Genomic DNA, 17,200 nt, shown 5'->3' on the forward strand with positions numbered 1-17,200 from the left:
AAATGCAGTCCATCCATATAGAAAAATTATAATGAAATATTAAAGGAACACTCCGACTTTTTGGGACTTTAGCCTATTCAACTTATCCCCCAGAGTTAGATAAGTCCATACATACCTTTTTCATCTCCGTGCGTGCTATAAGTCTGTTTGACGCACCCACCGCTAGCCTAGCTTAGCACAAAGACTGGATGTAAATGGTTGCAGCTAGCATACTAATCCAAATAAGTGACAAAATAACGCAAACATTTTCCTATTTACATGTTGTGATTTGTATAGTCACAGAGTGTACAAAAAACACTCACATGAGACACAGACATATTTTAACTGTATAAATACTGGGAACTATTCTCTGAAGGCGAAGCACTGCTACTTGGGCGGAGTGATAACCGCAGCACCTGAGACGCGCCGTGGTGAGGAGCAGAGAGTTCGTTCAGAGCGGGTCTCAGGTGCTGCGGTTATCACTCCGCCCAAATAGCAGTGCTTCGCCTTCAGGGAATATAGTTCCCAGTATTTATACGGTTAAAATATGTATGTGTCTTATGTGACTTTGATTTTTGTACACTCTGTGACTATACAAATCACAACATGTAAATAGGAAAATGTTTGCGTTATTTTGTCACTTATTTGGATTAGTATGCTAGCTGCAACCATTTACATCCAGTCTTTGTGCTAAGCTAGGCTAGCGGTGGGTGCGTCAAACAGACTTATAGCACGCACGGAGATGAAAAAGGTATGTATGGACTTATCTAACTCTGGGGGATAAGTTGAATAGGCTAAAGTCCCAAAAAGTCGGAGTGTTCCTTTAACAAAAAATATTTGTACAAAATTAAAATGTATTATAAAAGTTATAATATATTTTAAATACTTTTTTATTTAATAACATTATCTTTTAACAATAAAAAAGCTTAAGATGATATGTCATACTAATACATGTTATGTTATGCAATGTTTTTTAAATATGTATGATAATTGAGAGTATATGGATGAATACACGTGCAGGTGAAACTCAAATCGAAATTAGAATATCGTGCAAAAGTTCATTTATTTCAGTAATTCAACTTAAAAGGTGAAACTAATCTATTATATAGACTCATTACATGCAAAGTGAGATATTTCAAGTCTTTATTTGTTATAATTTTGATGATTATGGCTTACAGCTTATGAAAACCCCAAATTCAAAATTAGAATATTGTGAAAAGGTTTTCATAAGCTGTAAGCCATAATCATCAAAATTATAACAAATAAAGGCTTGAAATATCTCACTTTGTCTATATAATCTATTAGTTTGATCCTTTAAGTTGAACTACTGAAATAAATTAACTGCACGATATTCTAATTTTTCCGAGTTTCCCCAGTAATACTAAATGATCCGTGATATTTCAGGACTGATCAATCTGAAAAGATCATTTAAATGACAAATGCAATAGCGGATTAAATATTCAATACACTATAGCGGATTCTACAAAGTGGAAAAGTTCAGATTCTTTTTATTAGATTGTTTGTAACAAGACCGTAAAGGTTTCCAGTGAATTCCTGAATGACAGTTTCATTCTAGCTCCCTTAGTGCTGAGCTAAAGCAGAGATTAGACATCAGCCTGAGGTCTGACATCAAGTCATCCACAACTAGTAACTATTTTTCACAGATCGTATGATTTTGACAACGCCGAATCTCAACTAGAAATGCAGAGAACAGATAATGACCAAATGACCCATTAATGCCCCACACTGAAAAAACAGTTGTGAAAATATTTCACCAAGCGATTGCTTCACTGAGAGAGATAAACGAGCAGCCACCCCACTGAGAACACTGAAAGCTGTTTATGTTGCTTGTTGTTCTGGGCCTTGAGCTCATTTGTGCTCTTGACACTAAAACCGGATGAGACCGCAGAGATCAGATACTTTATGATAAATGTGTTCTGAAATACACACTGCTTCCTGCGTGACCTGCTTAATCGGTTCAAAGGCGATCGTGTGGCTACCGATAACCAAACTGCATCAAGAAAGCCATATGGAATGCATTGGAAGGGTTCTGTAAGCAAAACACATCAGATGTTTACAATAATTGTGGAAAGAACACTTCTACGCTGCTAGCAACCAGAATGAGATGCGGCAAACACAACTGACTATTAATTTCTCAAATGGTAAACGGTCATTAAAGGGAATTTAGCAGAATTGAAAAGAGCGCAGCTGTGCTGATTAAAAGCCAAGTGCAGACTACACGACTAAAGCGTTTCAACGTTCTTTGTAGAAGTTTGTAGAAGCTTCTTACATGGTTACAAATACAATATGACCAACGTATTATTTTGACACAAAAAATACACAAAAAGCTTGTAGCGTGTACTTCCAAACCACTGATGTAAAACTCTGGTTTCTTTTCTTAATTTTTTTACAGGTTAAAACAGTGAAATTATAGACCAACCAAACGTACGACCAACCAACTGACGGCAAGAAAACTGTCATTCTATCTCCTAAATTATTTAAAAAAATTAAATTAAACCAGTATATATGGGGAATTTAAAGTACATGTAGCTGAGTTACAAACACATAAAAAGTCTATGGTAACACTTTATTTTACAGTGACTGTCACAAATGTTACATGTACTTACTACAGTAATAACATTAAATTATACATAAGCAACAAACCTTAAGCACATGTTGTTAATCAATATTACTCAGTATTGTATACTAGTTTATGTATAATTACACTGTAACAATGACACTATTTTACAGTGACTGTCACAAATGGTACAACTACAGTAATAACAGTAAATTATACATAATTATAACCAATAATAAGTATATGTTAATCAATATTACATCAATATTATATCAGTATTGTATGTATAACATACTCCGTATAATTACACTGTAACAAGGACACCTTAAAATAAAGTGTAACCACAATTATTATATTTAACAAAACAAAATGTCACATTAAAATAATAAAATCAATAATACAATATAGGCTCTTACAAGTCTGCGACTAGCCTGAGAAAAAGAGCTCCAGATTGTGGCCAACATTAAAATGAATGGTTATGATTGCTGTCAGGAAGACTTTTAGAAAAGAAAAAAAACGTAACTAATTTCTTTCTGTTCCTCAGACAACAGCCCATAGTCACCATTCACGTTTCACATCCAATTACTTTAAACATTCAAAGGGTGGTAAGTTTCACTCTTGCAGTGTGTGCTTCACAATTTTAATGTTCCCCAGCTTAAGGCTTAGTTTGTTTTGATTGCTGTGTGTGTGCAGAGGAGAGGAAGGTTATGATTTCACCCTGAACGGCAAGAGGTCAGGAGAGATGTGTATTTGTCTTGCTCTGTATGCGAAGTCTGGGGATGTTATTAATCACCAGTGTTTTACTTTAATGGAGTTGGTGCTATTCATCATGATCGCCCACTGAAAGTTACCTGTTGAGAGTGATTAATTCAGAAAGCGGCCACCGGAAGAGGAATGAAACCACTCTACAACTCTTGTTATTTCAACAGAAGTGAGGGAAAACATATTAGAACCTTCAGTTTTGGAGATTTATTATGTTTAATCTTGATACAAAAGAACCACTTCAAGAGTTTAAAGCACAGATTACATTTAAAGTTTAAACAAATTCAGGAGGGAAATTTTGTATTATTACAGCATTTGATGAATCCACTCAACCAGATTTAGACCCTTGTGTTACTTTCATAAACATCAAAACTAACCCAAAGTGTATTCATACAAACCACAAAATCAATTAGGTTTTCCATAAAAAAAAGAAAAAAAAAGTTTAAGCCTCCCGGTAAAACACCTCTCTTTATCCCGTACAAGAAATTGGGAGGAAGTTTAGACTCCTTTCAAGCCCCAGCAAAATATCTGAGGGGCAACCTCGTGTATGGGACCTCCAAGCTCTCCTGACCTTTGCCTCTGTACGATTGGGCTTCTAAAAACACCAATGCTCAGGGATTTCACACGCTCATAAGAGGGCCTCAGAGCAGAAGCTTGTTTTCCTGAGTGAGATTCTCTTTAAAGAGCTTTGTGTCGGTCTAAAGGTGTGAAGGATAATAAAGCAGGGCTTACAGCTTGTTTAGTAAGGCTGCAACCTTTTTAGCAGCATTACAAATTGGACCTGCATTACTCAGTGTGCTCAAATAGAAACATTTCACTAAGCCCAGCTGAGTCAACAGCGTCAGGGCGGGAAATCCAGCTACCTGATAGAGGTCGGACAGGAAGTACCGCAGAGATGACCAGCAGGGCACACTGAAGGTACATTTATTTATCCAAACTCATTCACCAGAGTACAGAAGGTCTAATTCATCAGAAGGAAAGTTTGACTTTCGAAGCAAGAGATTCAAAATATATATTATATTTAACAACTTAACAATGTTAGACTAAACTGCCCAATGTGTTCTCACTCTATTGATTTCCTGATACTCTAAACATGAGTAGATCATGGGAAAAAAGACCAACTGACAGAATAATATATTCTCAGCATAAAGGGCCCCACACATTGTATACACATACCTAAATCTAATGTTGGAAGGGGTAACAGTGTGCCACATATATTTTTCTCTAGCCCCATGGGATTAGTAAAGATTGTAGTCAATGTTTGGTCTTATCTGATAGAGACTGATGGATTTTGGTTCTCTGTCAAGTTTTACTTGCAAATTCCATGTTCAGCATTTTTTTTCTTTTTGAAAGGTCAGAGAATAAAATAGATGAACACATTAGTGCATATGCAAAAACACAATGTAGAATTATCAGAGAGCTTACAATAAAAATGACTAGGTTTGCAGTTTTTACAGAAATCTCTTGCTGAAACGGCGCTCAGCTTCTAGTAACCCGGGAATGGTCTGAATGATTTCACTTGATTAACTAGCTGTGAGCAGCAAACCCAAACCCAGACACTTTGAAGAAAAGTATACAGGAATAGAATGATTGCACAAATAAAGCAAAGACACAGCCAATTGCTATATTTCACCTATACAGGAAAAAAATAAAATGCACCTCCTCTTATTTATCAAGAAGGAAAAATGTGTTTTGTGAATATGAGTAGAGGTAGACATGCTTACAATAGAACTTAAGCCCTTTCTGGCACATTCCCAAAGAAATGTGTACGTTCCTGTGCGGTTCTAGATGAGAAATGTACTCCAACCCTGTGGCAAAACATCTGGTCCTCACATATGAGTTGAAATAATGGAAACCCAATAGAACATTTGTCCCCAACTTCTCACCTCTCATTGACATGAACAGGATCTATTCTATCAGATTCAGCGAAACAGACTCTATAGCTTTACATTTGTCTATGAGAATCTCTACTGGCCAGTGCCCTGGAGGCCTGACTGCTGTCAATGGGGAGAATGAAGGGTGGCGACTATATTCTGAACGGTTTATATGATATAAAGTATAGAATGAAGACTTCAGTGCCCTGAAGGCCTTAGATCAGTCAATGGACAACTGTATACAGCACTATACAGTGGTTTCCATTTTCCATTCTGTCCGAATATAACATGTCACATCCTGACCTTTTGTCCCTCTAATTATCAAATGTACCAGTGGAAACTGGTCGAGTGTAGTTGGGTTCATTTTGTATTATATATATATATGTTTTTTGTTTTTGTTTTACTTAGATTCAGAAAAAAATACATACATAAAATGCAGCTCACTAGGTTTTGGAATAGGTCAAACTACACTTTTTACATGTAAAAAACTAAAATATGTTCCTTAAGTATATTATAGGCAGTCTGCTTGACCTTTGTTCTCACTGCTATGTACAAATTCACAATTTTTTTGAAGGATAATGTGCAAAAATAAATATTTATTTATTTTAATCAAAACTGCATCAAATGGGCATATTGATGAAGTGATCCTACAACTGTGAGTCTCTTTGTAATAACCTTTTCTCTGTACATAAATAATATATTAAGGAGTGGTCTATGTCTGCTGTTTTACTCTGGGCCATTTAGTTATCCAGAAAAGAGCTGCTATTCCCTCCACACTTGTTGTGAGTTCAGTCAAATTATTAGTGCACTGAATTTGACATATCTGATTCGTCACAAAATCAATTTTCTCTGAAAGCTTTGCCAAGTCACAGCAGAACCCAGAGTTCACATAACCTTCACTTGATTAGATTCAACTAAAAAACCAGCAAGACTGTTGAAAAAAAAAAAAAGTCAGTCCCAATAGGTTTAAATGATCGTCTGCCAAAAAGGACAGATTGCAAGAAATAAACTATTGCTGCTAAAAGTAAATTAGGAAGTGCAGCGTAAGCTGACATTATACAAATGTAATGTCACCAGGCCTAGAGCATGATAACAAGGGTCCTGGGAAAAGGAAACCACTCAAGTGGTTTTTCCTGCAAACATTTTTTTTTTTTTGTGAATGAATGAAGGTACAGCCCGGAATTAACAATGATCTATTTGCACCTAACTGGCACCTTGACCAGGTGCTGACAGCAGCCACGTTGGGTGCCGAGGAAGAAAAACAAAGAACGAAGCCAAGAACATGCTCTGTTTGTAATGCCAATCCAACCCATGTCAACATGATTTCCTTCCTGACTGCCAGAAAACTAAAAGCACACATATTGTACACATATTATTGAAATAAAACAACAAAGGTGTTGACAGTCATGTAACACACAGAGCAGGTAAAGCTTTTGGGGCTTTCTCACACTGTGTTCGTCTCAAATCTGTCCAAAGGAATCCATTCCCAAAATCCTTAGTGGTCAGTTTTGGACATTCTGTAACACAGTAAATGAACATTGCATAACTAAAATGTATGCTTGACCCTCCAAAGAACCATTCCCTCCAATGTCGATTTACTGTTTATTTTTGATTACGATAACTTGTTTCTTTATAGTCTTCGGGTGCAGTGAACCTCTAAGATGTCAAAGGCAAAATACACTGCCTTTGAGATCTTAGACCTTTGCCATACATACCTTTCAGAAAATTTCAGCACATTCTGTTCACGGTTTCAAACTATTATTAAACGTGGCCAGCTGATTCTTGACTTTATTACTCCAATTCCTGATATTCCACATTGCACAATTTTCCTTCAAAAAAAAAAAAAAAAAAATGATGAAGAGCATTATGTTTCTCCCAGAGGGGATTGTGCAACTGATACGAATTTAAGTAAGATGCAAGATCCATCACAATATGTCTTACATGACCTGCAGTTGATTTCTGAAAGCTCCAGGTTTCATGCACAATATATAAATTGATAAAAACAAAAGCAATCGGACGTTTCACGGGCTGTGACTCTGTCAGGTGGGATTTGTAGCTGGTTGAACTCGTTTAAGTGTTAAACAGGTCTTCCCCCTGGGCCGCTAAAAGAAGGTTGCACAGCTTCAACCTTGATTCTGTATGACATTACAACCCTTGTAGAACATGACTTTACTGTGTTGAAACAAATTAAGTTTGAACCCTTGAGGTCTAGCTGAGGTCTGGTCTCTCTAGTTGCTTAACTGACAACACAGTCTACATCTACATGCTGGAAAAATGCAGCATCCTAAATATTTAGGCCAAGATAAATTGTGTGTTGAATTAAATTGAATTAATCATTTAATAGCATATCCACCCTTGTAGGGCTGGAACCAGCAACTGTACACAAAATCCACTGGTTATGTATTATGAACGTGCCAGTTCTAAACATGCAGAAGCATGAACAAGATCCAAGACAGAATGTCCTCTTTTATACTTCCAAAATATATATTTTTTTCTATTTCATCATCCAAGATTAATACCATAAAACGTCAGTCTACCAGGAATTTTCTTGTGCTAAACAAAAGCAGCATCTGTTTCCTAGCGTCCAAGCGGGGCACGCTGCAAATTTACTAATGCTGGAAGTGAGGACAGAACTTTGGATTGGTTCTTGGTTGAACTTTTAAGGTCCATTGTAAATGATCTGTGACTGCTCATTTTCTGATTTGGCCCCCTGAGTTAAATAACATCAACCTCAAGACCCACGTATGTGCTGTGCCCTGGGCCAGACAGTCAATCTGTGAGCCTTCAGTCTCTTCCAGACTTTAGAAAATATCAGTGGCTCCACCAGCTGACATGGGCAAAAGACAGAACGATACGGGGGGACAGTTCTTTTGACCCGAGACCTTTGTCTCTCACTGGCTTCTGGGAAAACAAAAAGCCCAAGTCTTGATTGGAAGCTCAGGTCTGTCCCTGTTCAATAGCATAGACTAATTGTCCAAACCCAAGGTCAATGCTTGAGAAAACAGCCAAGAAAAGAAACACTGACCTCTTCAAACTGCAAAGACACCACATCAGTTTGTTTTCCTCAACAAAATAACTTTTTACAAAAAGGATGTAAGCATCAGACCAGGGCTGCTCCTGTGTTGCAACCTACCACAGTCACATTTCCTGTACTATGCATGGGATCTCCATTGGGACGCTTTATTTTTGCTGAATAAGTCACTGCACTGCTGTAAAAAACAATGCCACACACATCTGTTTGTCTCATTAGAGATAATAGAGGGGGCAAGGTAATATCAGGGCACTGAACTCCTCAAGTTTTTCACTGCTGCTCGAGCATCAGCACTTCTATATGACGAAGACCCAGTTCTCTAGCTTACTGTAAAACGCTAATTATTCTCATAAATGTAAAAGCCTGTAATTACTTGAGCTTGCTGTAATGCATCAAGCCGCCTATATACTGTCAAGAAGACTCTTTCCCCAATACTACATGCTTGTGTTTATGAAGCAGAACCTATAAAAGTATTAATAATCAGTCACAGACAGAGACTGTCAACATTAGAGAATTATTTATACTCTATTACATATAGATCCAATTAAGAAAATCAGATTTCATGTAAAGAAATTGTCTGGAAGCAGAGCATCTTTAGTAATGCTTTCTGATACTGTGAGTTTGAGTCAAAGTAGAATGAACTCGATTAAATGTTAATTTAAACTTAAAAGGAAAACACTGCAGACTTATTTTAAGATTAGCCTAGTGTAACAGATTTAGCTTAAATTAATGTAAACATACAGATATCCTGGAATTGCATGCATTTGTTTTAGATACTAAATATTGTGCCAAAAACAACGATTCTGAGGGACAAAAAAAATACTCCGTATGATTTACCTTTCCAGGTCACAAGCTGACCGGCTTATCAATTGATTTAATTAATTAAAGAAAATAAATGTATAAACTAAGATAGAACAAAATAATAATTTATCTATCCAAGTTTCAAACAAAATGCTTACTCATGATTCACTTGATTCTTTAGAACTCAAAGAGTAATACAGTATGTCAGCCGACTCATTAATAGTGTTGTTGACACAGTGAATTCATTCTCATAAAGGGAGACATGAACACAAAGGGAAGGTGGCACACAGGAGAAAAGGGAAACTCAGTGAAAGCATGTTTCCTACCACAGGAACATAAGGCCAGTCTGCAAGACTGTAAAAGTGCCAGAGCCGCATTTAACACTGATCTATTAGATGAGAATGATGAAGATGCAAAACCTATATCTGCAGCCTTACTTTTATTTCTCCACATACTTTCACAAGGCTGACCTCATATAAGAAAAACAGGGAAAGGAGCTAAATCTTAAATCTGAATTATTATTGACTACTAAAGACCTTGAATTGAATGCAATTCAAATGCTACACTCTCCAAAAAATTTTTACAAAAACTGTCACTGGGACAGTACCCCTTCAAAAGGTTCTAATGTGTACCATTTAGGGACTAATATGTTTCACCGTTTAGGGGTAAATAAGGTTCAAATGTGTAGCTTTTGAAATGGTCCTGTCCCAGTAACAACTTTTTACTCCAAAAAATAAACATTCTGTTATCATGAACTCAAACTCATATTGTTCTAACACACATTACATTCTTATGTGTGAAACAAAGGAGTTATTAACAGCATAATATCAAAGTTACTGTTTTCAACAGATAGGTATACAAATAGGGTAAACAATTGCTTTAGGATGCAGCAGTTCCTTTGTCCTTCTCCTAACATGTACTAAGCCCTTGCCTTCACTGTATTATGCATCTGTACCTGTTCAGTGTCAGCGCAAACTCAGACAGCAGATTGGACGGACATGTTGTGTTTCGGTTGTACGCTCATTTCTGTGGTTATTAATCACAGGCCTTCGACGACTCCAACCTGGAAACTGCAACCCCCCGGAGCTCTGCCTGTGAATGGGATCCCCGATGCCATTTCTGAAAAGATACAGCAAACATTGAACACACACACACACACAAATGGAATTCCAGGCACAATTTCGCCAGCCTGACCACATGTCTACTCATCAGGTTAATCATTATTTTGACTACAGCTGCTTCTTCTTACTCAACTGTGGCTATGATGTGATAGTGGCCAAATCGGTTCCAGCAAACTGACACATACAGTGGATGCTTAGAGCCCTGTGAGATCGCCTCCAGAGAGAGTGAATTGCTGTCTGACGCCGACACCTCAACGCCAGCGGTCTCCACACCTTCATGCCCTGTCAACACATCAGATGCGAGCATAATTTCAGGAGAGGATATAATGGTCCCGTCAATTGCTAAATCACTTACAGATGTGTTTTAACTCAATACCGCTTAGCTAATAGACGTGATGCTACCAACTCATCCAAGCTAAATATGAGGCAAGGACTCAAGTCATTTATCATCATCAAAATCATGGCAAACTGTTCTCTGCAGCCATTCCCTACAAAGACTGAAGACTTTAATTACTACCATACAAGAAGAAAGGACACGAGCCTTAGAGAAGACATGTTATGATGCAATTTCTGAGTAAATTATGTTAATACAAGTACAGTGAACGGCAGAGTCAGCTGTTGATAAATGTCCAATCAGTAAATGTAATTGTGCAATCAGGAGCAAGTGATTATCCCCAGTGTATAAACAATTAATCCCTGTGAATCAAGACCTTAATATGAAATAGAAAGCTAAATTATTTTACAGGAAGTCCATCCATTTGGTCACATAAACAATTTGTGCATTTTTAGTGCATTTGTAACTCAAATCTAAGCCAGAAATATTAGATCCCGGCAGTGTTGTTTAGGGATATGAGAGGGTGAATTATCCCAGTGATCTTTTTACACTCCGCCTGTCTGAACTGGAGTTCATGAAGAACGTGATTGAAATGGAAATGTTTTGCAGCATGCCTACAGATGTATGGGTCTCATTTCCTTCCCTAAAACTAATCTTTATACTGTCAGGGTGCTATGGATCCATATAATGTCATCTTAAAAATGACATAAATCTCAATGGACAATTCCCCAGCTCTGATTTCATTATGATTATCTGTACATGATATAGCAGAAGCACTAACACAGCTGGTTTCTCATTAGAGTCTAAAAAAAGTGAATCAAGAGTCTTGATGGTTCAGTACAAATGAAGCTCAACAGCACTTGTTGTAAGATATCATGTCTATTACCACAAAAGACAACAATGATTTTTGACTTGCTTAAAGACCAATTCACAAACGTTAAAATACTCACTGTTTCAATAGTATAGCCACATGACGTAAATAGTATGCATGTTAACATGATTTCAGTGTCAACAAATCCCTTACTAACCTTTTCTGTGTACAGTTACATCCAAATTTACATCTTCATTAAAGCCTACAACCGTAAAATTATTTAAAAAGCTTTATAGCTCAAATACATAAGAACGGATGTAAGTGCATTTGTAAAATTATAAGCTTCACTTATGCTTTTAAATCCTAAAAAATGCCCCTTTTCGCTTTTTACTCTACAAGTACCTCACCGAGCCGGTTATTATTACTGATGATACTTTTTCAACACTTAAAACCTATTCCGGGTTAAACCTCTCTTAAACCTATGCAGTGAAAACAATGAACTAACAAACAAGCCATGCAATCAAGTATACAGAGTTTAACGACCCCATGAAATACAAATAAAAATATATTTTTGTGGCATTTATTTCATGTCTATTAGCTCTGGTGCCATCTGCTTGTGCAATCCTAAATAGTTGCTCCTGCACAACTGAAACGGCAACTTAAATTTAAATATCTGATTAAAAGCCCCAGTTGATCTTTGTGTCAGGGATGTAGGCAGGATTTTCTATTCGGATTGGTTTCCAAAATTGTGCATTGTGGCTGGGTGGGCACGAACGCAGGTCCATGCTAGCCCACCCATTGTTACGTGCCTGCTTTGTACGCACATGTGCGAGTAGCCTAACTGCTCAATGCATCTGTGATGTGGTGGCAAAGATCTTTAGGAACTTATGGGTCTCCAAACACATTATGTTCCCATGGTGACAACGGCAAGCAAAAGGTAAGAGAAAAAAAGAAAGAAAAAGACTTCGGTTCACTTCATTTGCTTCAAAGAAATCACATATTAGTCTTCCATCTCCCCTACTGCTGTGGGAATTTTGGCAAGACTTAGTAGTGCTGAATTAAGAGGGCAGGGAATTGGGAGCAGATGCCAACTCTAGCGCTGACATTAGAGTCACGTCATGCAACAGTGATGCACACACAAGAATTAGTAAACATTAATGATAATATTTATTTATTAAGTTGGCTTGTGAGAGCCAACTTACTGATATTGTACTTAAACTTAATTAAGTTGGCTTGTGAAAGCCAACATACTGAAATCCTATTTAAACTTATTACTGGTGCTTGCTTTAGCAAGGCAACAGTATTGTTATTGCTCATACTTATTAATGGTGCTTGCCTATAGGCAAAGCAACATTAGTGTTATTGCTCATACTTATTTTTCTTCTTTTTATTCTGGACAAAGTTTGGCGCGAAACTCGCCCCGCACCGTTTGTCACAGACCCCTGAGTGAGGTGTCAAATCGACCGGCTCATTGAGGAGAGGTGTGCTATATCTTTTCTAAGCGATCGGGTGTACGATGTTCGCACAGCGGACGAAAAAGCGGCCAAAAAAGTCCCATTGACTTAACATTGCGGAATTTTCAGAAATTCAAATCCCAACTGTCATTTTTCACACACACAGACACAAAGGGCCTGACACCCCTGCATGTCTCCCCCTCTCTCTCCCTCAGAGGATTTATATTATCAAGCAGCCAATAAGTAATGGCCTAAAATCTTCATAGCCACACCATAGCAACCAGTTACAGCACCCTAGCAACCATAGGCTATAGGCACGAGGCCGCAGGCCTCGTGCACTCATTACAATGCACTCGTTTAATAGAGATTTTAAATCCTCTATAAAAACTCACTCGTAGGCACGAGGCCGCAGGCCTCGTGCCTAACCTTAGCCCTAACCCCATAGTAACCATCTGTGAAAACTACCAACCACCTAGTAACACCATAGCAACCAGTTACAGCACCCTAGCAACCATAGGCTATAGGCACGAGGCCGCAGGCCTCGTGCACTCATTATAATGCACTCGTTTAATAACACAACCACTCAAAATACCTTAGAACTCCCTAGCAACACCCTAGGAACCACCCAAAATACCTTAGAACTCCCTAGCAACACCATAGCAACCACCCAAAACACCTTAAAACACCCTAGGAACCACCCATAACACCCTAGCAACCACCCAAAATACCTTAGAACTCCCTAGCAACACCATAGCAACCACCCAAAATACCTCATAACTCCCTAGCAACCACCCAAAATACCTCAGAACTCCCTAGTAACACCATAGCAACCACCCAAAATACCTTAGAACTCCCTAGCAACACCCTAGCAACACCCCAAAATAACTCAGAACTCCCTAGCAACCACCCAGAACACCCTAGCAACTGCCTAGCAACCACCCAGAACACCCTAGCAACCGCCTAGCAACCACCCAGAACACCCTAGCAACTGCCTAGTAACCACCTAGAACACCCTAGCAACTGCCTAGCAACCACCCAAAACACCCTAGTAACCACCCAGAACACCCTAGCAATCAACCCAAAACATGAATAAGTCATATCTCAGCAGCAGAACATCGTACAGACATGGTTGTTGGCTCGTATGCAATCATGTACCACACTCTAGCAACCGAGTGGTGAGTTTTGCCACTGCAAGCACCATTCACATTTTCTTCTGGAAATGTACGTTCTAGTTAATGGTGCTTGCCTATAGGCAAAGCAACATTAGTGTTATCTTGCATACTTATTATTTTTATTCTTCCACACAAAGTTTGGCGCGTAACTTGCCCCGCACCGTTTGTCACAGACCCCTGAGTGAGGTGTCAAATCGACCGGCTCATTGAGGAGAGGTGTGCTATATCTTTTCTAAGCGATCGGGTGTACGATGTTCGCACAGCGGACGAAAAAGCGGCCAAAAAAGTCCCATTGACTTAACATTGCGGAATTTTCAGAAATTCAAATCCCAACTGTCATTTTTCACACACACAGACACAAAGGGCCTGACACCCCTGCATGTCTCCCCCTCTCTCTCCCTCAGAGGATTTATATTATCCAGCAGCCAATAAGTAATGGCCTAAAATCTTCATAGCCACACCATAGCAACCAGTTACAGCACCCTAGCAACCATAGGCTATAGGCACGAGGCCGCAGGCCTCGTGCACTCATTATAATGCACTTGTTTAATAGAGATTTTAAATACTCTATAAAAACTCACTCATAGGCACGAGGCCGCAGGCCTCGTGCACTCATTATAATGCACTCGTTTAATAGAGATTTTAAATACTCTGCGGCCGAGTGCCTAACCTTAGCCCTAACCCCATAGTAACCATCTGTGAAAACTACCAACCACCTAGTAACACCATAGCAACCACCAAAAATACCTTAGCAACCGCCTAGAAATGTCCTAGCAATCACCCAAATACCCTAACAACCACCCAGAAAACCTTAGCAATTGCCTAGAAACCACCTGGAACACCCTAGCAACCACCCAAAATACCTTAGAACTCCCTAGCAACCACCCAAAATACCTTAGAACTCCCTAGCAACACCATAGCAACCGCCCAAAACACCTTAGAACACCCTAGCAACCACCCATAACACCCTAACAACCACCCAAAATACCTCAGAACTCCCTAGCAACACCATAGCAACCACTCAAAATACCTTAGAACTCCCTAGCAACACCCTAGCAACCACTCAAAATACCTTAGAACTCCCTAGCAACACCATAGCAACCACCCAAAACACCTTAGAACACCCTAGGAACCACACATAACACCCTAGCAACCACCCAAAATACCTTAGAACTCCCTAGCAACACCATAGCAACCACCCAAAATACCTAAGAACTCCCTAGCAACACCATAGCAACCATCCATAACACCCTAGCAACCACCCAGAACACCATAGCAACCACCCAGAACACCCTAGCAACCGCCTAGCAACACCCTAGCAACCACCCAGAACACCCTAGCAACGACCCGAACAACATGAATAAGCCATATCTCAGCAGCAGAACATCGTACAGACATGGTTGTTGGCTCGTATGCAATCATGTACCACACTCTAGCAACCGAGTGTCGAGTTTTGCCACTGCAAGCACCATTCACATTTTCTTCTGGAAATGTACGTTCTAGTTACGATTATTCTTATTCTTTTTATTCTGGACAAAGTTCGGCGCGAAACTCGCCCCGCACCGTTTGTCACAGACCCCTGAGTGAGGTGTCAAATCGACCGGCCCATTGAGGAGAGGTGTGCTATATCTTTTCTAAGCGATCGGGTGTACGATGTTCGTACAGCGGACGAAAAAGCGGCCAAAAAAGTCCCATTGACTTAACATTGCGGAATTTTCAGAAATTCAAATCCCAACTGTCATTTTTCACACACACAGACACAAAGGGCCTGACACCCCTGCATGTCTCCCCCTCTCTCTCCCTCAGAGGATTTATATTATCCAGCAGCCAATAAGTAATGGCCTAAAATCTTCATAGCCACACCATAGCAACCAGTTACAGCACCCTAGCAACCATAGGCTATAGGCACGAGGCCGCAGGCCTCGTGCACTCATTATAATGCACTCGTTTAATAACACAACCACTCAAAACACCTTAGAACTCCCTAGCAACCAACCAAAATACCTTAGAACTCCCTAGCAACACCATAGCAACCACCCAAAACACCTTAAAACACCCTAGGAACCACCCATAACACCCTAGCAACCACCCAAAATACCTTAGAACTCCCTAGCAACACCATAGCAACCACCAAAAATACCTCATAACTCCCTAGCAACACCATAGCAACCACCCAAAACACCTTAGAACACCCTAGCAACCACCCATAACACCCTAGCAACCACCCAAAATACCTCAGAACTCCCTAGCAACACCATAGCAACCACTCAAAATACCTTAGAACTCCCTAGCAACCACCCAAAATACCTAACAACTCCCTAGCAACACCATAGCAACCACCAAAAATACCTTAGAACTCCCTAGCAACACCCAAGCAACCACCCAAAACACCTTAGAACTCCCTAGCAACCATCCAAAATACCTCAGAACTCCCTAGCAACACCCTAGCAACCACCAAAAATACCTCAGAACTCCCTAGCAACATCCTAGCAACCACCCAAAATACCTTAGAACACCCTAGCAACACCCTAGCAACCACCCAAAATACCTTAGAACTCCCTAGCAACACCATAGCAACCACCCAAAACACCTTAGAACTCCCTAGCAACACCATAGTAACCACCCATAACACCCTAGCAACCACCCAAAATACCTCAGAACTCCCTAGCAACACCCTAGCAACCACCCAAAACACCTTAGAACACCCTAGCAACACCCTAGCAACCACCCAAAACACCTTAGAACTCCCTAGCAACACCCTAGCAACCACCCAAAATACCTTAGAACTCCCTAGCAACACCCTAGCAACCACCCAAAACACCTTAGAACACCCTAGCAACCACCCAAAATACCTTAGAACTCCCTAGCAACACCATAGCAACCACCCAAAACACCTTAGAACTCCCTAGCAACACCCTAGCAACCACCCAAAATACCTTAGAACTCCCAAAATACCTTAGAACTCCCTAGCAACACCATAGCAACCATCCATAACACCCTAGCAACCACCCAAAATTCCCTAGCAACCGCCTAGCAACCACTCAGAACACCTTAGCAACCCTCTAGAAACACCCTAGTAACTTTAAACTACTTCAAACTATACTTTAAACTATTTTAAACTTTAAACTACTTCAAACTTCAAATCACTTTAAACTAATTTAAACTTCAAACTAATTTAAACTTTAATCTACTTTAAACTATTTTAACTGTAAACTACTTTAAACTTTAAACTACTTTAAACTAATTTAAACTTCAAACTACTTTAAACTTCAAACTAATTTAA

At 39.3% G+C, this 17,200-nt stretch overlaps 1 long non-coding RNA gene across 3 annotated transcripts in view; it reads right to left on the reverse strand.

The window, feature by feature from the left end:
- Positions 1 to 9,059: 9,059 nt before the first annotated feature.
- The window catches only part of LOC307010935, a 63,993-nt gene continuing 55,852 nt past the window's right edge, over positions 9,060 to 17,200 (reverse strand). Inside the window, exons 2-3 of one of the 3 annotated variants that reach the window (XR_013800309.1) lie at positions 10,280 to 10,428; positions 9,060 to 10,144 (exon numbers count right to left, since the gene is read on the reverse strand). This is a non-coding gene — a long non-coding RNA (uncharacterized lncRNA). The remainder of the gene's footprint in view (positions 10,145 to 10,279; positions 10,429 to 17,200) is intronic. The other 2 variants (XR_013800310.1, XR_013800311.1) reach the window with 2 other exon arrangements.

Source organism: Phoxinus phoxinus, assembly GCF_949152265.1.
Source record: "Phoxinus phoxinus genome assembly, chromosome: 14".
Lineage (NCBI taxonomy): Eukaryota > Metazoa > Chordata > Actinopteri > Cypriniformes > Leuciscidae > Phoxinus > Phoxinus phoxinus.